The sequence below is a fragment of the Centruroides vittatus genome, unplaced genomic scaffold (assembly GCF_030686945.1).
Source record: "Centruroides vittatus isolate TY-2023 unplaced genomic scaffold, ASM3068694v2 contig_233, whole genome shotgun sequence".
Classification (NCBI taxonomy): Eukaryota; Metazoa; Arthropoda; class Arachnida; order Scorpiones; family Buthidae; genus Centruroides; species Centruroides vittatus.
Genome location: NW_027121459.1, coordinates 385,624 through 406,294, shown reverse-complemented (window position 1 = coordinate 406,294; position 20,671 = coordinate 385,624). Strand labels below are relative to the sequence as shown.

Sequence of the window (20,671 nt, the reverse complement as noted above, 5' to 3'; positions counted from 1 at the left end):
CTCACGTTGGGCGGTCTGGGCGGTATTATACCCTTATTGCCAGTATTCACGGGAGAAGCAGGTGGTCTTAGAATAACTGATTTTTTCGATTCTTTAGCGGACGTTACCAAGGTCGCCGCCTGGTCAAAGGCACAGATGTTAGCGGTAGCTAAGCTAAAACTTACGGGAATAGCTAGAGAATTTGTCCGAAAGTACAGACGGATTAAAGAAGTCGATGATTTCGACGAGTTTAAAAGATTAATGATAGCCCGCTTCGAACGCGAGCCATTTACCTTTAGATTATCAAAATTTTATGCCTGCGTCCAAAAACCGGACGAGGATGTACAGACTTATGCCGCTAGACTCCAAGCGCTGGCGATGGAGATAGAGATCAAGCCCGAACCTGGTGCGAATGCCGCGGAAACTGCGATTATTGAAAGAGTTCAAAGAAAGGAACTAGACGAGAGACTCAAGGCACAATTTTTAAACGGGATTGATATCCGGATCCGAAAAAGGACCATGAGCAGACAACCTGCAACGTTCGATGAGGCTTTACAAACCGCTATTAGCGAAGAAACCATCGAGAATCTCACCGCACACCCGCGAGGGATCATGCGTACAATTAGGGAAACCGATAGATCGACTGATTCTCCCCCCTCCTTAGAGGATCTCCAACGTTTAACCGCCGCGGTGGAGGAGCTTAAAACTCGAATGGATGGTTTAAAACGCGACTCTCCTACCAATGCTTCTCGAAACCCTATCTCTAGACAGAATAATCGAGGGAACTTTAATAAAACTTTTAATAAACTGCCTTTCCGGTGGAGCGAAAATCGTTTTAGTCCTTCTAGTCGTTGATCCAATCGACCCAATGGTCAAACCCAATCGAACCCAAATCGGAACCGAAACTCGCCCGAGCGCCGAGATAATGACAATAACAATCGCAGCGCCAGACAACGGAATGATTCCCTGCTGAGGCGCGGAAGAGCACCTGACAGTAACCGGGTCCGTTTCCGACCACAACCCTCGGAAGCGAAGCAGACCCAATGGAAAGGCAATGTGCGAAGCGTTCAAGGCCGACGACCTCGACATACTCTCTGACGAACCTTTAATTCTCCTCCTAGAAATAGACAAGGGTCAGCCGGATATCCGGGTCGGAAGACTGTTACCACTACTCCGAGACAGACTCGAAAACCCGTCCCTCTCAATACTACCAAAGATACAACTTCCCCATGCGACGCTGCCGTTGATTGTTATATCGGCGGAAATCCGGCCGTAGTGCAACTAGATACGGGAGCCAAAGTGTCCCTGTTGTCGAAAAGCTTTTGCGGATGCTATCAATGAACGAGTTTCCATAGCTCAGACCGATGAAACTGAGTTACGAAGTGCTACTGGGCACCTTATTCAAACCTATGGCATTATAAGCCCTACCTTTCAGATAGGAAACTTGTGCTTCCCATTTGCTTGTTGTCTGGTGGACAGAGACGTTACCTACCCTTGCGACGGCATTATCGGCAGAGATATGATTGCCGAAAAAGGTTTTCTTATTGATTTAAAGGCGGGAGAATTACTCCTCCCCTCCCGGACGGTGATACCCTTTGAGACCGCCAGAGACCACAAGGGGGAGACTGAGACTGCAATAGATAGACAGAGGCGACAGAAAGGAACAGAGGAAGACGAAAAAGGGTCAGTAGCGATGCCCCCCAATTATCGAAAGAGACCGGGTCAAATAAGAGGCCTTACTGTCCAACGGAAATGGAGGAAGGGAATGACATAGTGACTGTGGAACCCTGTCAACTTCCTCCTTTGACAGAGAATATAGTAACCGCTAGGATTTTAGGGGTAAAGCGGACTCGTAAGACGGGAGTCATAGAAACTATCCCCTTCACCCAGGAAGGGATATCGGGAGTTAATCTATTGGTCGCTCCTAATAGCAATAGACAAGTCCCCGTACGTCTCCGGAATGCTACTAGCAAAACGATTAAACTAGAGAAAGGTGTCAAAGTTGGCACATTTTTCGAAGCGCTAGAAGAATCGATGCCTGTGGATGCCGTAAAAGAAGGAGAAACCGCCACCCTTCCAAAGGATGAATTTGGCCAGCTGTTTGACTGGAAGGGCATTCCTAAACATGAGAAACAAGCCCTTTTAAACCTATTGTATAAATACAGGCACGTTTTTGCCTTAAACGACTACGATTTGGGCTATTGCGATATCGTGCAACATAAAATTGATACAGGTGACGCGGCACCTATTTACACTCCTCCATATCGAATCCCCTATGCCCAATGGCAGCAATTAAATGATATTGTGGATGGCCTTTTGGCCCATAACATTATTGAGCACTCTACTTCCCCTTGGAGCTCCGCTGCTCTTTTAGTTAAGAAAAAGGATGGTTCGTTACGCTTAGTGATAGACTATCGTAAACTAAATAAAATTACTAAGGTAGACCCTTATCCCCTGCCTCAAGTGCAAGAATCTCTCAGCCTAATGGGACAAGCGAAATATTTCTCTACGATGGATACCGTCTCCGGATTTTGGCAATTAAGTGTGTGTGATAAGGAGAAGACCGCCTTCTCCACCCCAGATGGGCACTACCAATGGAACAGATGTCCCATGGGGATGCGCAATTCGCCTGCAGCATTTGAACGAACAATGGATTTTGTCCTACATGGCCTAAAGGGAAAGACATGCCTTGTATATATGGACGACATCTTAACTTTCAGTCCTGATTTCCCTAGCCACCTTGAACGATTGGAACAGATTTTCCAAAGATTAGGCGATGCTGGAATAAAGCTAAAGCCAAAAAAAATGCCATTTCCTGCACCAGCGCACAAAATTTTTGGGCCATGAAATCTCGGAACATGGCATAAAGCCAGACTCCGACAAGATAAAAAGCGTCCTAGATTTTCCCACACCTGTGAACGAGCGGGAGATTCGATCCTTTTTGGGCCTAACGGGCTATTATCGTCGACATGTGGACGCTTATGCAAAGATCGCCAAACCTCTAACAGACCTACTTCGAAAGGATGTACCTTTCGAATGGGGACTTAATCAACAAGAGAGTTTCGAGAAACTTAAGGAAATTATGACGTCGGCACCATTATTAAAATCTCCTGATTTTACCAAACCTTTCTTCCTCGCAACTGATGCGTCAAACGCCGCCCTAGGAGCAGTATTGTCCCAAGAAGAGAATGGCCAGGAGAAACCTATCGCCTATGCTAGCCGGTTACTAAGGAAATCGGAGTTAAATTATAGCGCAACCGAAAAAGAGTGTTTAGCCACAGTGTGGGCTGTGAAATATTTCAAACCGTACCTATACGGCCGAAAATGTACCATTATTACCGATCATCGACCCCTTCGATGGCTTTTAGATTGGAAGGATTCTACTACAAACTCGAGATTGTCTCGTTGGATCCTTTCCCTTCAGGAATTTAACTTTGATATCGTACATAAGGCGGGAAACTCTCATAAAAATGCTGACGCCCTCAGTCGTATACCAATCCGACAAATAAGGGAAGTTGATCCTATTTTCTCTATAGCTCAAATAGCTAATTCTCAGCGAAGGGATGAACGCTGGAGCGCTATTATACAAGCGTTAAAGGATGGTGAAACCTCTGGAACTTATAACAATTTGAACTTAGAAGAGTTTTATCTCAATGAAGACGAAGCCCTTTGCCACAAAGGAACAAATAAGACACATACGGATTGGTGGGAACAAATCGTTATTCCTGCAAGTCTCAAGGAATATATTCTTTTTACTTTTCATGATAATCCCCTGGCTGGACATTTGGGAGAACTAAAAATGCGAACAAAAATAGCTAGATCATTTTATTGGCCGGAAATGACTAAAGAAATCTGAAATTACTGCCAAAGTTGTCAAAGCTGTGCAAAACATCGACGACGTGGTCGCCGAGCACAGGCTGAACTACAATTATTTGCGCCCCTTTCTCATGTGTTCGAGCGCACCGCCATGGACATCGTCGGACCACTTCCTGTTACTACGAACGGGAATAAATACATCCTGGTATTCATAGACCATTTTAGTCGGTATGCGGAAGCCGTCCCGCTACCTGATGTTACTAGCAAAACAATTGCGAAGGCGTTCGTAACTCATATTTTCCTACGGCACTCGACCCCGACACAGTTGCTAACTGACAGGGCACCGAACCTAATATCGAAAATGTTTGCGGAGGTATGTAATCTACTACAAATAAAGCATCTTCTCACTACTGCATACCATCCAGCCTGTAATGGCATTGTCGAAAGATTTAACAAAACTTTAATTGACATTCTATCCCATTACGTTTCGGAAGATCAACGCGACTGGGACGAATGGATTCCCTACGCATTATTTGCCTACAATACTTCAGTACACGCCTCTACTAACGATAGTCCCTTTTTCTTGTTATATGGAAGAGACCCCACATATCCTTTTGACTTAGTTGAAAGCCCTGCTAGAATATCCTATGACATAGAAGATAACTTTGCCTCCGAATTGAGACAACGGATGAGACATGCGCATCAAACTGCCCAACAATACTCGGAACAGGCAGCCGAGATAAGGCAAGAGCGGCATCGCGGACAGAATAGACCTCCCAGTTACAAAATAGGGGACCGAGTGTTATTAAAAGAAGTCGTCACCCCTCGAGGATTAAAACAAAAATTAGCAGCGCGATGGTCAGGACCATACAGAATTACCAAAAGACTTAGTCCTGTTAACTTCCGGATAGAAAACATTAAGACTAAGCGGAAACTGCACGTACATGCGGATCGGATAAAACCTACCCTGGCACGACAAGAATTTAACCTTAATCCTGATGTAACGGCCGTGCCACTTCCCTCCCCGGAAGAGGATACAAATACTGCGACGCCACAACAACCCACTTCTCTCGATCCTTGGGATGAGTTTATCTTAACGTCCATACCCACTCCTCTACCGGAGGAGCAGCCGGAACCGGAAAGCGTAAGTGAGAGCGAGGAACGGGGAAGCGAAGCGTCAGAGGTGGAATCAGACGAAGAACCGGAATCTACCCCCCCGTACGCCCTTCGAAGCCAAGGGCCGGTTGCGGAACTCCCTTGGGTAATGCCTCGCCCCACGCGCAGCCGCATACCTCGATTCATTTCACCTGCCTCTAGTAGGTCATCTTCCCCATAATTTGTACTTATGGCAGATTTTATAAAGAATTTGACAACTAAATTAACTTGCTAAATTCCTTCTATATCTGTAATGGCCTATCAACAAAGAAACAATGTCACTCCACACGCCGCCCGCACTCCGCTTTTTGATCCACCACCGTCCCGAAGAGCCTCCCGATCAACTCTCCCTTCGGGCAACCGCCGCCACACTTCTCGCCCGTAAACACTGGTATCATTCCTTCCTACATCTGTAAGGGAATATATACAATGGACCATATTATTATACCAATCACCTGATTATCCACATGTATAATAATCGTTATATTCTTATATATATATAAGTACACTCAATATGTATAAATCCATAATAAAAACAGAGAGAAAAAAAATATAAAGGGTTTTTGTCCTTCATTGATTTCGGTAACCATCTTCCTACGGACCGCCTCTTGCCGCGCCCGACGTAACTTACCGTAACAATATCGGTTACCCTAAAATAGACTATTTTGTAAAACTATGAGGGACCCGCCATATTAACAAACAAATATTTCCCCCTGTTCTAGTGAACGACACCCTAGCTCAAGAAGTGAAGCTTGAACCCAACGGCTTTAGCAAGACGTGCGCCCTACCCACTACTCAGGATGAAGTATCCTCAGTTTTTTTTCCTTCTCCTCCACATCGAGTTCACACCAACGGAAACCTCCATGGAACTCACGAAAGGCGTTATCTTCCTTCATCAAGGAAATTTCCTAATGACCGCAAGTCACTGGACCTTGGTCACTGAACTCTCCTTCGAACATGTAGAGCGCCAAATTCAATTCATCTCACAATCCCTGAGCTATTTGGAGGCGAAGCTTCAACCACTTGAACATGTCCCTACAAAAGGCTTCGAGCTGATGCGAGCTTCATTTCTTAATTATCGTAGAGAATATCAGGAGCTCACTACTCTAATCACTTTACCCGTGCCACAGAAAGAAAAACGAGGTCTAATCGACGGCGGAGGAAAACTTCTTAAATTCCTTTTCGGAACAGCCACCTCTGATGACATCGAGACCTTAAATACCGAAATATCAAATCTCAATCAGCAAAATGCGGGAATTATCCATTTATTACGCTCGCAGGCTACCTTGTTAAACGATACTCTCAATATAAGCAAAACCAACCGACATCAGATTTATGTGTTATTCAAACGTCAAGAATCTTTTGAAGAATTAATGAAGCTATATAGCTACGAATTAGCTTTTGAAATAATACTCCGAATACTCGAATTCTCTATCCAAGAATTCCACCTCCAGTTAGTAGCATTGCGAGAAGCGATTGATGTTTTGGAACATAGCCAATTAAGCTCCTATTTTATCTCCCGAGAGATTATGTTACAAACTCTCCGGGATATTCAACTTCAGCTGCCTGAAGGCTACTCCATGATCGAACCTATTAAACCGGATACCCTGTTTAAGTACTATCAATGGATTACCACCATTGCCGTAGCTCTGCCCGGCAAATTAAGAATATTTGCCAAAATTCCTTTGATCACCCCAAGTGGATACTTTGATATGTATGAGATTATTAAATTTCCTACATATATATCTCCCCTCAAAACCTTCTTCCAGTTTCAAACTGTTTATCCTATCATTGCTCTATCTATGGATAGACAATCCTACATGTTATTGCAACGACATGAATTACTATTGTGCCAAATGGCCCATTTACCCATTTGTTCCCTAGACGTTCCTATACAACGATTCCCTCAACAAAGTTGCGAATATGCTCTGTTTAGCGGAAATGAAAACAAGGTCAAAGACCTCTGCACTCGCCAGATAGTAACAAAATATGCACCCATTTTTAAGAGAGTGGATCAGCAAGGAATATGGATCTATTCCACTTCTGACCCTCTCACTTTAACTATCCGTTGTCCTACTAGACATCAGAAATCACCCTTTTCATCTACCGCGCACAAAATAAACAATACAGGGATAATCAAGCTGCAAAACGCATGTACAGGCTACCTGCCTGGAATTATCCTCACCTCGCACTTCCAAATGCAAACAACCCTACAACTCGAAATTGCGCAACACTTAGTGGTTCCCCAAATCGAGCAAATCTTGAACCGAACAGAAATTCAGCTACTCCAGAAACGACTCGTCGAACCACAAACACCCGAACGCGTGAATTTGAACGCGAATTCCGATATTAAACTCGCCGATCGATCGTTATCAGCCGTCACCTATGACCTCGATCACCTGTTACGAATAACACCGAAATCAACTCCCTCATCCTTCCCTTCTTCGATAATAACCATAATCGCCAGCTGCCTTGGGATCATTGTTATTGGACTCTGCCTCATCTGCATCTTTCGATATTACCGACGATGCAAAATAAGTCGTTCAACGAACCAACAACGTCCACCGGAAATAAGACCGGAAGAAATTTCCCTCAACGAAAATCTAGGTCAACCTCGAGCCGAGACCCTGCCTAGCCCTTCCCAGGAAGTGACACCCCGAGGCGATCTAACTCTACGAAAACAACAACCCGTTGTTCAAACCTATTAAGGGTACCTTAACTAAACATCCAACCGCCATATTGTAATCCATTTATATTTTTACTTTATATTATCCTAAACATTATTTTATACCTTCGTATTCGCGTTATAATCCATATTATTTTAATTTTTAGTTAACCCCATTGAGAAATTTTTATATTTAGCTAGTTTTGAGCTTAGACAAAATTATCGAGAGAGAGAGTAAATCGACAATTATTGTAAATCTTCCTACCTCTGTACCGAACTCCGTGAGAACGCCGAACACCTTTTCATTGATCTAAACTTTTTCCTAACTGTGAACAGTCCAATTTCAGCACCTCAACCCGTAGAATACGGACTCACGAACCTGTTACGACCAGACATCCGAATTAAGTGCCAGAAATCCATCCATGTGGACGCACGACAAAGGAAAACCTTTCCCAACTTACCTGCGATTTTATCAGTATCCGACACCGTTTATATCCGTACATTCAAATAGTAACGATCACCAACCAACCATCTAGCTTCTTCACACAAAGAAAATTCCAACGAACAGTCTCAACTCACTGTGAACTTTGAACTGCACTCTCGACCCGAACTCAACAATGACGTCATCCAGCCAACCGACCACTTCCAAGCCACCCAGGACTTACGTCTCCTATCCTCCAGCTATAAAGATTGTCACGCGTCGAAAACGCGTCAAGATTTATTTGTATATACTTGATATAGAATTTCTGTTTAACGCGACTAAGTCGCCGCTCGTTGTAAACTTTATTACCGATTATTTATCATCAGGAGAGAGAAAAACCCCCCAAATCAATTTCATGTAACCATACCTCTTGCCCCTTCGAACAATAACAGAACAAATCATTTTAAAATCACACTAATTAAGTATGATTTTAAAGAAAGCGTAAAGTGAATGTGAGATCTGGAAATCCCCTGGAACGAACGTTGTAATATATTATATTCGAATTAATAATTACCCCTTTCCTCTATCCGGTTATAATCCGAATATAATACGAATTATAATAAAATGAATCCCTATATCGAATCGAAAAATTCTCCTATTATAAACAGCCCGTCTAAAAACTGACTTGGATGTAAACATCCTGCCTAAAAACGGTCCCGGACGAGAAAATATGCGTCCCCGGCCGTATAACTGTCAACTATCCATTGTTCTTATGCTGCGTACAGATCATCTTGCAACTTAAGTTTATAGTTAGCGCCCGAATTCGCCGTATTGTTTCCAATCCCGGGAACACCTATGGCCTAAGCACCTGCACGTGACAAAAATTCCCAGCAGAAAAAGATATATAAGCGGCTCCCTTCCTCCCTCTGGGTAGAGAGTTTTTCATCGATTAAGATCGAGTCGCGATCTTACCCTGTGTGCCTACAGAATATATTTGACTATTGTGCCGTAAGTGCCATCGAACCTTCCCTAGAAAGGAATATTCGATCATCGTGACGAACAGCATATTTGAATTACTGATTGTCCCAGAGGTATGGAACCCACTTATGTGAACTCTCTCTCTCCCGTCGCGTGATAGGGATATATAGAGCTATATATATATATATATATATATATATATATAGTCACCCCTTTTAATGTCAGATTTTTGTAACGTATACTTTGTTTTCCATTAAATCGTTGTTAACCTGTTAAATGGTGTCTTGTTTGCTCGAATATTCGCTTATCGTCTTACCACGACTCCACTTTCCCTCCTACACTCGACCAGATAAAAAGCAGTCCTGGCCCTACAGGATCCCTACCGACAAATTACGCCATTTCTGACAAGTGGGCAAGTCCCTCCGACTTGTTGCCGACATTAACCAGAGGTCTGACCTCGTTGTCCCTCTTCGGTACCCACAAAGTCATTACACATTAACTGTAATACTTTTTTAAAATTCAAGTATTATTAACTTTCAGGATTAAAAACATTTAATTCTGAAATGTGAAATCGCAATATCACGAAGAAGTGTGCACAGCGACATGAAAATTGCAGGACAGATAGAGGTGTCACAGGTATGCAAATGATTAACGATGCACCTGTCTAAGGCCATTATTCCTGTACAGACAGAGGTGGGATTCATCCATAAACAATTGCCAATGCCATTAAGTGGCACAGTCGCGATGTAATGACACCATGCCAAAACAAGAAACATCGGGTTCAGTTGTTAGTGTAGCACCTAAACAGCTGCTTGCTGTGCGTACAAGCTGACTTCTTGCAAATGGTTCGAGTGGACACGGATGCATTTATTGGAGATGATAAGTGGCTTCATAAGTTACGTACCATGGCAAACATGTCCTGACAGGACGTTTGTTGAATCTGCTAGTCTCAACACTCATGTGCTAGTGGTATCGAATCTCTCTTCGACATGTTCGCAGATCTTTTTTCGTCCATCCTGTCACACATCACTGAATTAAGTTTTGCCCAGTAAGCGTGGCAACTGCGTGCCTCGACGAACCAAGGTTGCACAGCTCTAAGATACGATCTCGTTCTCCAGCCGTTAACTACTGGTATTCAGTTCATAGTCAGTTCGTTTCATGTTTTTCAAAAATTCGGTTGCTGGAAACTGTTACTGTTGATACTTATGGCCCTAGCTGGCTGCTTGTCTTGACAGCCCAATATTGGCTACCACATGACACAATGCATACTCAAACTTACTGATTTGCATAACTCTGTCATATCTAATCATACCTATAATATTCATGAGGCTACGCACATTCTTTTGTAATGTTTGAATTTCACATTTCACAAGTGAATCTCATTTAAATATAACAAAGTATGTCAGTAGTTTACTACAATGTTTTTATACATATTATAATAAATTAATGTAAAACAAACTATTACATCGTTTTCTAAATTAGTCCCCTAGCTTTTTAGCACATCTACTTTCTGTACCGACACATGAATCATGCAAAAAAAAAAGTTTCAAGGTGAGAGAAAAGCCAGGTAAGTTTCACATTTCGAACATTATAATCTAAAACAAAGTATTTTCAAAGATGCTTTGAAAATACTTTGTTTTACTAATACTTTTGCTTAGAAATAATTTTCAAAGAGCATCTTTGAAAATATTAAACTGATATTGTGTCTCATTGCGCTAATTATAGCCGAGGATGAAAAGAAATATGACTATGTAATTTTCTGTTAAATTTTTTTAGCATTCAGCCACGTGACGGTTGTGAGACACCACCATTTTTTTCACGGAGTAACTACATGCTGTGTGCAGCTTAAAATTTCACATTGCATGTACTACAGGTTAAAAAGATAAAAAGGTAGAGAGTATTTCAAATTATAATATTTTAACAAACAATACACATTGTTTAGGTGATATTATTTGCATTGGGGAATGACAATTTGTATTTCAGCCTATCATTTGAAACGACTGGCCTTGCCACTAGTGAAAACCCTAATATCAGTAATTACAATTTCTTCATATATAACAAAAGCACTTATCATTATACTTAATAATATTTCAAGCTATTTCTTTTTCCATCAAACTACATATAATAATTTTTAAAATATTCAATTTAATCACAATTCTATAACTAATTGATTAAAATAATAACTTTTTATATTAACACTTAGGTAAAAATTTTAATACTTGTAATTATACATAACACAAAACTGTTAATATCTCATATTTACATTAATTTATTCAATATTTTTTCACGTTATCATTGTATTAATGCTGTATATGATATCTCATTAGACACATTAATACTTTAGATATATATTATTTTATGAAATAAATACAATGATTTTAATTAATGATTTTATTTTCTTAATAGGAACATTACAAAACTTTATCATTAATATTATTTAATGTTTTTTCATATATTTTTCGGGTTCTTTTATCCAGTAGACACTACTGGGTTTATCTTAGCGAGCCCATTATAGTTTCGGACCACTGATAAAAGAAGACCTGACGTTAAAACCACCGAACTCCGAAAACTGTGAGATTTTTCGGCAGGTAAGATACAATTTTGTATCCCCAAAGTAATAATCTGCCGCCTTAACGGCTCATCTATGATTCTTCAAAGGTTTGAAAATAATTTAGATATCTTGCTCGTTTGATCTATAATATGAATTCTAGCAGTAAAACAACTGAAATAGTGTGTTTTGTGAACAATTTTGACTATACAATTATGAAAGTAACGAAATTTCAGCAAAATCTACATAAAGTTAATAATACTGTAGCTCTGAGTTTAATCAACAGTTTACTATGAATCAACTAAATACTATGAATATACTTATAAATTTTTATAACGTGAAATATTAAGCTGTGTTTCACATCGCAAATAACAATAAGTAACTATATAAAAACGAATAGAATAAATGAAACAAAATGAGTTTTCTCGTCTATTTATTCAGTTAAAATTTAAAAAATTATATATGTAGTTGAAAGTATTAAAAAATAATAACTGTAATATGGATATTCACAACTAAATAATAAACTTACTTTTGAAGTAGATTTCCGAGATATTCTGAGGTATGATATTGTGAAGCTTCGTATAAATCTTTTTCTCGTAAAACTCGCTTTCTTCCTTTGTTTATTATGGGAAAAATCCAACTGTAAAATAAATTATATATTTATTAATATTGTTTACTATAATATTCTTGTGCTGAAAACTTTTAAATTACTATCGTCATATTTACCTTACAACGCAGTGAACGATTTTTATTTATACATAAGAATTATCGTTATCGCAGTGATTGTTTACAAAGTACAAATTACCAGAAACATGTTAAGTAAAACAGCATTAGGCGAATAATATAGGATTATTAACTACTATTATTACAAAAGGGTTTAACACATTTTCCGGAACAATAAGCTGTATTTAATCATCTATGAGTAACTGTTCTGCTCTTATTAGCAACATGCAACCGAAAACATATGATTGTCATGTTTTAAGCCTTTTACATTACAAATTCCATTATGTAGCTTTATCATCGTAATTTTTTCTAGTTTTGATCCTTCCTAGGGATACTTTTAAATTTGAGTGTACCAACTAGATTTATAATTAATGACATTACTTTTAATACGAATTCTACTAACTAATAAAACTGAAGAATATTTTCACCTTTATGCATTAAAACAGCAGAATATGTTAATTGGATTCTCTAACTCATATATTCTTCCGTTTTAATGCATTAACCCTCAAGGTGCCTGGTGAAGAAATTTCCGCCTAGCGCCTGTTGGGGTCTAAAAGACCCCAAAATGAAACACTACATTAGATATGGCTTGTAAAGATAAATCTAATATTATGAAAATATATATATATAATAGGTTTATTAAGACATATTTAAAATAAAACAATCATTGATTTACGTGAAATATTTATTCACACGACTACATAATTTTTTTGTGCTGACAAAAATATTAACTTTGTTTTTCTAGAAATCATGATGTAATCTCATTACAATTTATGTATTTTGGCTTCATTTTAATGGCACATAATATAATTATCTGTTAAGGCATAAAAATTAATCTTCTTCAGTTAAAATTTAAAATCGAGAATTTGGGCATTTTTCCCATAGGAATTTCGCATGTTCCGTGCAAATAAATCTAAATCATTTTTTACAGACGCTCAATAGCTGGTTAAACGTTTATCTACTGACACCGTAAACATCTTAAAAACCAAACAAACACAAAAAATATTACTTACACTTTTGCAACGTGAAGCGCCTGGTGGGATCTTTGAGGTCCGGCACTTATTCAAACACGTCTTGTTCGCTGGATATCGCGCGATGAATTAAAACTTTTCTGGGGATCGCAAGCGCATGAAGAGAACTGAAGCTACTAATAACCTTAAGTTTCTGACGCAAATATTAAAATAGTTAGAAATTTTTGAAAATGAGTCGCGCCTCTCAGACTCCACCGGGCACCCCGAAGGTTAAAAATACCATATTAATTGTTACCTGTTATGAATGATATTTAAATTATGGAACGTGTACTTTCAACAAGTGAATTATTTTCAGAACATTCCAATACGTACATTAGATGAAAAAGGCTAACAAAATAAGAATATTATATTTACTTTGCTTATCGCGGAATTATTCGTGTTTCGAATAAATAAATCCTTTCGATAAACTTACATGACAACACGGTGTTAGTGTCGTTTTGTTTAGTATGAAAACAAGTTACATATTTTTGCAATACTTTTATTTAAACATATGTAAAATGTATAATTGTATTGGGTGTTACAATTTAAAGGTTGAAATCTGTTTTAATTTGACGTCAAATATACCATATTAAATAAATAACCAAATACACTTTTTAGTAACATTTTTGCAGTATCTATATATATAATCGAGACGAGTTGATAATAATAATAATAATCAGTGCAGAGCCCAAACGGTTAGGAGTTGAAATTTGGTACACAGTTAAGGTACGTCACGAGAACGCACACTAAGAAGGAATTATTTGAAATTCCTCCCCACGGGGGAGAGGGACAAGATTAAGTCTTAATACTTCTATCAACAATGGAAGTGTTCAGTAACAATGGAAGTGTTACGTAACAATGGAAATGTTAAGAGCCCAAACGGTTAAGAGTTGAAAGTTGAAATTTGGTACATAGTTTCGGTACGTTATAAAAACGCACACTAAGAAGAGATTTTTCGAAATTCCTTCCCACGGGGAGAGGGACAAAATTAATTTTTAGCACTTCCATTAACAATGGAAGTGTTAAGTAACAATGAAGAACAAGAGAAAGCGACGTGCATGATTTACGGGCGCTAGAGGAAAAAAAAGAAAAAGAGTAATATGTTAGAACATATTCGATTTTCAAATTTAAACAGATTAATTCGGTTTTTCTCGATATTTCTTTTTTAGAACATTCGATAAAAATCGAAGGATATAATCAGAACGTCGTGAAAATTAACAATATTAGAACATTCGATTTTCAAATTCGACCTTTCTTTAGAAATACGTAGTTCCTTGATGAAATTACTCTTTTTCTATGGTACTATAACGTAATAATCTTAATCTTCGCTATCGTTACTTTTGCCCGAGCAACGCCGGGCCTACCTGCTAGTATTAGAATAAACGCAAAAGAAAACACACATCGAATACTGAGTATTCTATGTGTTACAAAATCAAAGTAATCTTATATAAATCATTTTAGTTTATCTGAAGTCTCTATAAATTCTTTATAAATGGTCACTGTAAGTCTCACAACATCTTGCACAAAGCAATTTTGCTGTTTAGTATTTTATACGATAACAATAACGTAATTAAATACAACAGTAATACAAGATTTGTGTACATTTCTATATTGTAAACCGTAATAACGTTTTCAAAAAAATAAGGATTTTTTTATCAAAGATTATATTTTGAACATCAAACTTAATACTTATTTATATTATAAAATTTCAATTATTAACGAGAAAAACTAACATTACATACCAGAAAAATACACGAGAGAAAACACCAACTGAATCGAATGGATTACTTTTTTCTTTTCTTTCCATTCTCTATTAATTCACTTCATCTACAGTTTTCTATACACTGCATTTGTAGTATTACTCGTCAAATCTAAACATCTATCAGATAATATATATGAAGTATAAGATGTAAAGGTTTAACACGTGGTTTAATTTAAAAAACCTTGAATTTTTGTCAAGATGTAATAATCATTTAAATTATTATTCAACTCAGTTAAAGATTCGTGACTGATATAATTTACACTTATAATGAATATCATAAACTTAAAATACTACATGTATATACAAAATAAGAATTATCTGTAGATTGATAAATATATAAAACATAATTTCTTATGATAAAAAAAATAGTCCCACAACGAATTCTTTAACATTCCTAGCTAAAGTGGTAAGATATATCAATATAAAATTAAACTTTTGGGCAGCACCATTTAATATCAGATATCATTTTAAAAATTACCGTTATGTTATTAGTTATTATAAGATGAAATAAATTAATTTTGAAACCAGATATTAGTTTAAAAAACATGACCCACTTCTATTTCCTCACCTTTAACCCACTTTTCTCCACTTCTATCTCCTCCTCCCTGACCTTTAACCACCAGATTTGATTAGCATCCATATTTTTTATAACAGCTACTGTGCCAAATTTAGTTTATTAATCGTGACCTTATTTTGAAATATTAAACAAAATGAAAGTTGGATATTACCAATGAATGAATTCATTTTCGTTAAATATATTGAATTGTTGAAAGCCGTTTGTCATATTTAAAGAAAAACAAGACTAATTATATGTTTTAAATTATGTACAAATATACTAAAAAGAAAAACGTTTGAATTTTGTAAAATTCTTTTGAAAATTTGCATTACAATCAACCGAAACGAAAATGACTTTGCTTTATAGACTTTTCTGCCCGTGTATTTATGTGAATTGTTTAGAAGTCCCGCTACGTCGAATGATCGAATAATTTGGAAATATTTATTGTAGAAAGTTCTCTTTCAGTAAGTGGGCTAAGTTTTCAAAAGCAGGCAGCTCCTCCTCTTTCTTTATTGTTATTATTATTATTAGTAACTGTGAAAGGACGATTCGAAGGCTATAAAAAATTTTTTGCGTATATCATTTCAACACTTCACGATTCATAATGTACGCATATACATTCATGATGCATATGCATACATTTCATGCATGATATGCAAAAGTGAAAAAATCGTATTTTTACATTTTAAACCATTATTATACTTTAAATATTATTTTAATAACTTATACAAAATACCAGTAATTAAAGGTATATTTAAAATATCTGAGTTGCATAAACAGATCAAAATGTAGTTGTTAGAATCTTCTTTATATAAAAATTCTGATAGTGGTTTTTTAAGATAAATTTTTTTTCGTTTTTTGCAAATTAGCTGTATAATATACGAATCCTGCTCTGTACAAAAATTGTGTTTTAATATTCACTCAGTCAGAGGTGAATTACCTGATGTAACGTCGATTAGTGTGACTTGATTAATAAGTGTAGCGATCGGAAACTCTCTTGCAAAATGCTGCTGCCAGGCTCGTGCGTACTTTTTAAAATATTAAAATTAAAATCATTCTTGTCGTGTAAGTACTGTATAAGATTGTTTTGTCAACACTTAGCACCGGCTACGAAAATTGGCATCTCTAATAGAAATTATTCAAACTTATTGTTTTTTTAATGTAAGTGTATTTAAACGTTTGTGAAAATAACAAAACATGACGTAGATTATATTGTTGAAAAAAAATTATTACAGCAGTGATCAGCAACTTTTTTCGAATGCGGAACAAATGGAAGCTTTGGAGTCTTCTGGCGACACACATAAATTTGACATTGAGGAAGTTGAGGTGTTCGGCCTACTACAAACTAATAATATACTCTACAACCGCCACTGCAGTATGTTTTAAAATAATATATTTTAATGTTATGGAAACAACTAATGTGTAATTTATTCATACCTCTTCATTTGTCAAGTGCAGTGTAAATGATTTTCGTTATAAATATCAGTTTCATTTCTTCAGTCGAAACAAAACTAACATTGGAAAAAGTCATTTTTCCGAAAGAAGAAATCGTAGGAGAACTAAAAAAATCACCTAGAGAAAAAATTGAAACAAAATCGAGGTTTCCGAAGCCGAGTTATTCGAAGAGAACAGTCAGAAAACAAGTAAATAAAATCAAGTTGCCACAGACTTGTCACCCGTTGGTTTGTCTTAAGTGGCTAACAGTATTAAGACAATACAACATAAACGTTTTATTTATTACAGATAAAAAAAAGTTTGATTACAACTGACAGTTAAGTACTGTACGTAGGAATAAGGCAGTATTGGGAACATGCACGATATAAACATAACTGATGTTATTGCACCTGCACTCATAGTATTATCGGAATAAGAATTATCAGTTTGCCTATTTACGATGAAAACAAGTTCTCCGCGCATCAAACCAGGCAGGTCAACGTTTATTGCAGAGAACACGATTCGAATTTACAATGTAAAGCTAGTTTGAACCAATCAAATTTCTTAAAAGTTTTTATTATTTCACCTTTTTATTGAGTGCACCGTAGTAAACGGCACTTTTTAACTTCTTTCTAATCGGTTCTTCTCAATTAACCAGCCATAAAACATTCAGGCCCATCTTAGAATCTTTAATGCTGGCCAATTACTACGGTAAATAGAATTGCTCACGACTAAAGTTTGCACTACATCGATCGCTATTGTGATTTCGTCATCTGTACGTTAAACAATTATTTGTAAGAAAAAACCGTATTTTTCAATAAATAGTGAATTTTAAGCAACGTGAAATTTTCTGTAAACTTTTAAGATACACGCCATTAATTATAAGGTCATACGAATTTGCGGTCAACTCTGCAATATCATTCCCCACGAATTCTCAATATGGACTATTCATAACAAACACTTTACTAATATTTGTATTTTCGATCTAATTTGAAATGAAAGTACCCAATGTTATTTAAGTTCGAATCCGTTTCCAAACAAATCTCGAAACATGAATTAATCGAAAGTAAAGACATTTTATTTGTTTTATGTTCTTCAGTGAAAGCTGCCAAATTATTCCATTCTCGTATCTTTCACTCATCTTTTTAAATGTTTGTATTTCGAATAAATCTTTTGGTTACACCTTCACAAATACGAAGGTGTGAATTATCTTTACTTCAAGTACATGTATAACGACATGTGATTCTACATTTATGAAATTACCTTTACCTTATCAGATATACAAAATAACTTTAAAAAGTAAATTATAAAATGTTTTGCTAGTTACTGAAAATAAAAACTTTAAATAAATAACCATATTAACATTTTAATTATCCAATGAATAATATATTACAAGAAATGTAAAATAAAAGTCACACGCACGTTGTTTTATCTACTGAACAGCATTACATATCACATCGCAATATACATTAAATATATTTTAAAGTACGAAGGTTAATTCTTACATTTCTTTTAATAAACCTTGAAGTTTTTTAAGTTATAATAAACTGTTTAATTGTGACGTAAAGTAACAGAGAAGTTTATCTCGAATATAATAATAAACATAAAAATTTATTATTATACATATAATATTACAACTATATCCAAAGATATTAATTTTATAAAGTATACGAAATACCAAATTAATTATTTCGTATTATGAAAAGGTGCCATCTAATAACTTTAATTTTCTAGAAGTAACAGGATTTCGTCGTTATTTAAAACGAATGTATTACTTTTAACTATTCAAGTGTTAAGAGCCACTTATTATAGCTGTCAAGACTATTTAAATTAACAGAAATGAATATTAAAAATTAATATAGAATTATCCGATTTGCATAAATAGGTCAAACTGTACTTGTAAAAGTGTTGTTTATGTAATAATCACTCAATATTATTTATATCAGATAAAAAAGATGTTCTCTTGTGAAAACAGCCATGTTCTGCATATGTTTCTTATTCGCTTTTTAAGCTAGAACCTAATGCGACGAGATTCTAAATAGAACCCAGTGGCATTTGATTCAAGCACAAAACATTCAATTCATTTTACTCCCACTTAATCTTGCTTTCTAACAAATGTTAAGGAAGATGGTTAGTTGGAATATCATTACGAATTCCTTAATGATTTAAAGAAAGTTTTAACCTTTTGCTTTACGCAATAGAACGATAATTTACTTTGATACATAGGCTACTCGAAACTCGAAATGATCTTGAAATGCCTCGGCCTCTAACGTTTTATAACCGACGCGATACTCGATTTGTAAATAAATGCATCTAATTTAAATTAATTGTAGTTTTAAGTCCTCTTCCATTTGAATATTGGTATTTGAACATTTAAAACAAATTTAAAGTATTTAATTTTGTTATTTTTGCTCCGAGCAATTAATTAATGAATAATTTGGTCGATTCGTAACATTTACAACATTTATCAAAGGAACGATATACATTTGTTATCTCAACTTTTCCACCAACAAAACTACAAAAAGCCCTCTAAACCTGCTGTCGAGAGAGTCTAGAAAGTAAGTCAAATAACGTGTTTCTAATCGATGTCTACATTGTGGCAAGCTCGAAACCCTATCTCTGCAATGAAATTTTTCTGAACCGCAGTCTACCCGATCTGTGAACCGCCGTCGGCCTGTAAACGTTGTCTCTGCAATCGGCGAGTGTTCAGCAAATGGAACCGATTGGCCACTAATGGGCCTGCGAAGTGAGATTTCGCACTCGAATTATCAATTTGGAAAAAAATAAACTGTTTTCTCCATGAATTAGAAAAAGTGCTTCCTTTTACAAAAATGAATTAAACTCGATTTAAAAAAAAAATTATGTAAATTAATTTCAAAAAATATTATTTTAATAAATTGATTAGAATATGTCCCTTAACTCCAGATTATCTCATAACAAACAAAAATTAACAAAAACAATTAAATTATTTTTTAATTATAAATTATTTATAAATGTAGACTTCATTTTTCTCTTAGCATATGATGATTGAACTTTGTTGTTAGTGTCATTAGAGTTTCAAACTAACTAGGATTTCATCTCGTAGCAGAGCAGAAATATCAAAGAAAAAAGATTTGGCTATTGTAACGCGGGTTGTTGATATTTCAGTTTTCTCGTGGATAATACGCAGACGCGGAATCATAGTAGCTTAAGTTATTCAATAATATATTCTTTCATCTCATAATTAGGAGCGCATCTTCAAATAAGTGTTCCGAATGTAGGCCTAATCTTTCTTTATAGACATACCTTATATCATCGTTTTGTTTATTTTTTAAGATACCTTTCATCGACAAGTGTCAGAAGGGTCATCTATATTAAAGATATCCAAGTTCGTTCTAGCGGTTAAAGTTTAAATTACATTTTTTCGATTTTTTCAAACTGTTATTGTATCGTCATTAAATTCCTTTTGTATGTCGCTAAATATGCGTATTATATCTTGTAGTAATAAATAAATCAATCAATAATATTGAGATAATTTATTTTAATTAAATTCAAGTAATATTACAAAACAGATATTAAAAATAGTTACATTGTCATTCAGAATTTTATGAATGTTTATACCCAATACATTCGTTCCATTGAGTT

General features: G+C 36.1%; 1 protein-coding gene across 1 annotated transcript in view; it reads right to left on the bottom strand.

Moving 5' to 3' along the window:
• The window catches only part of LOC136971134 (ATP-binding cassette sub-family C member 4-like), a gene marked incomplete at its 3' end in the record, with an annotated part of 60,044 nt that extends 47,838 nt beyond the window's left edge, over positions 1-12,206 (bottom strand). The window contains exon 1 of the mRNA XM_067265611.1: positions 12,092-12,206. The remainder of the gene's footprint in view (positions 1-12,091) is intronic.
• Positions 12,207-20,671: the final 8,465 nt, after the last annotated feature.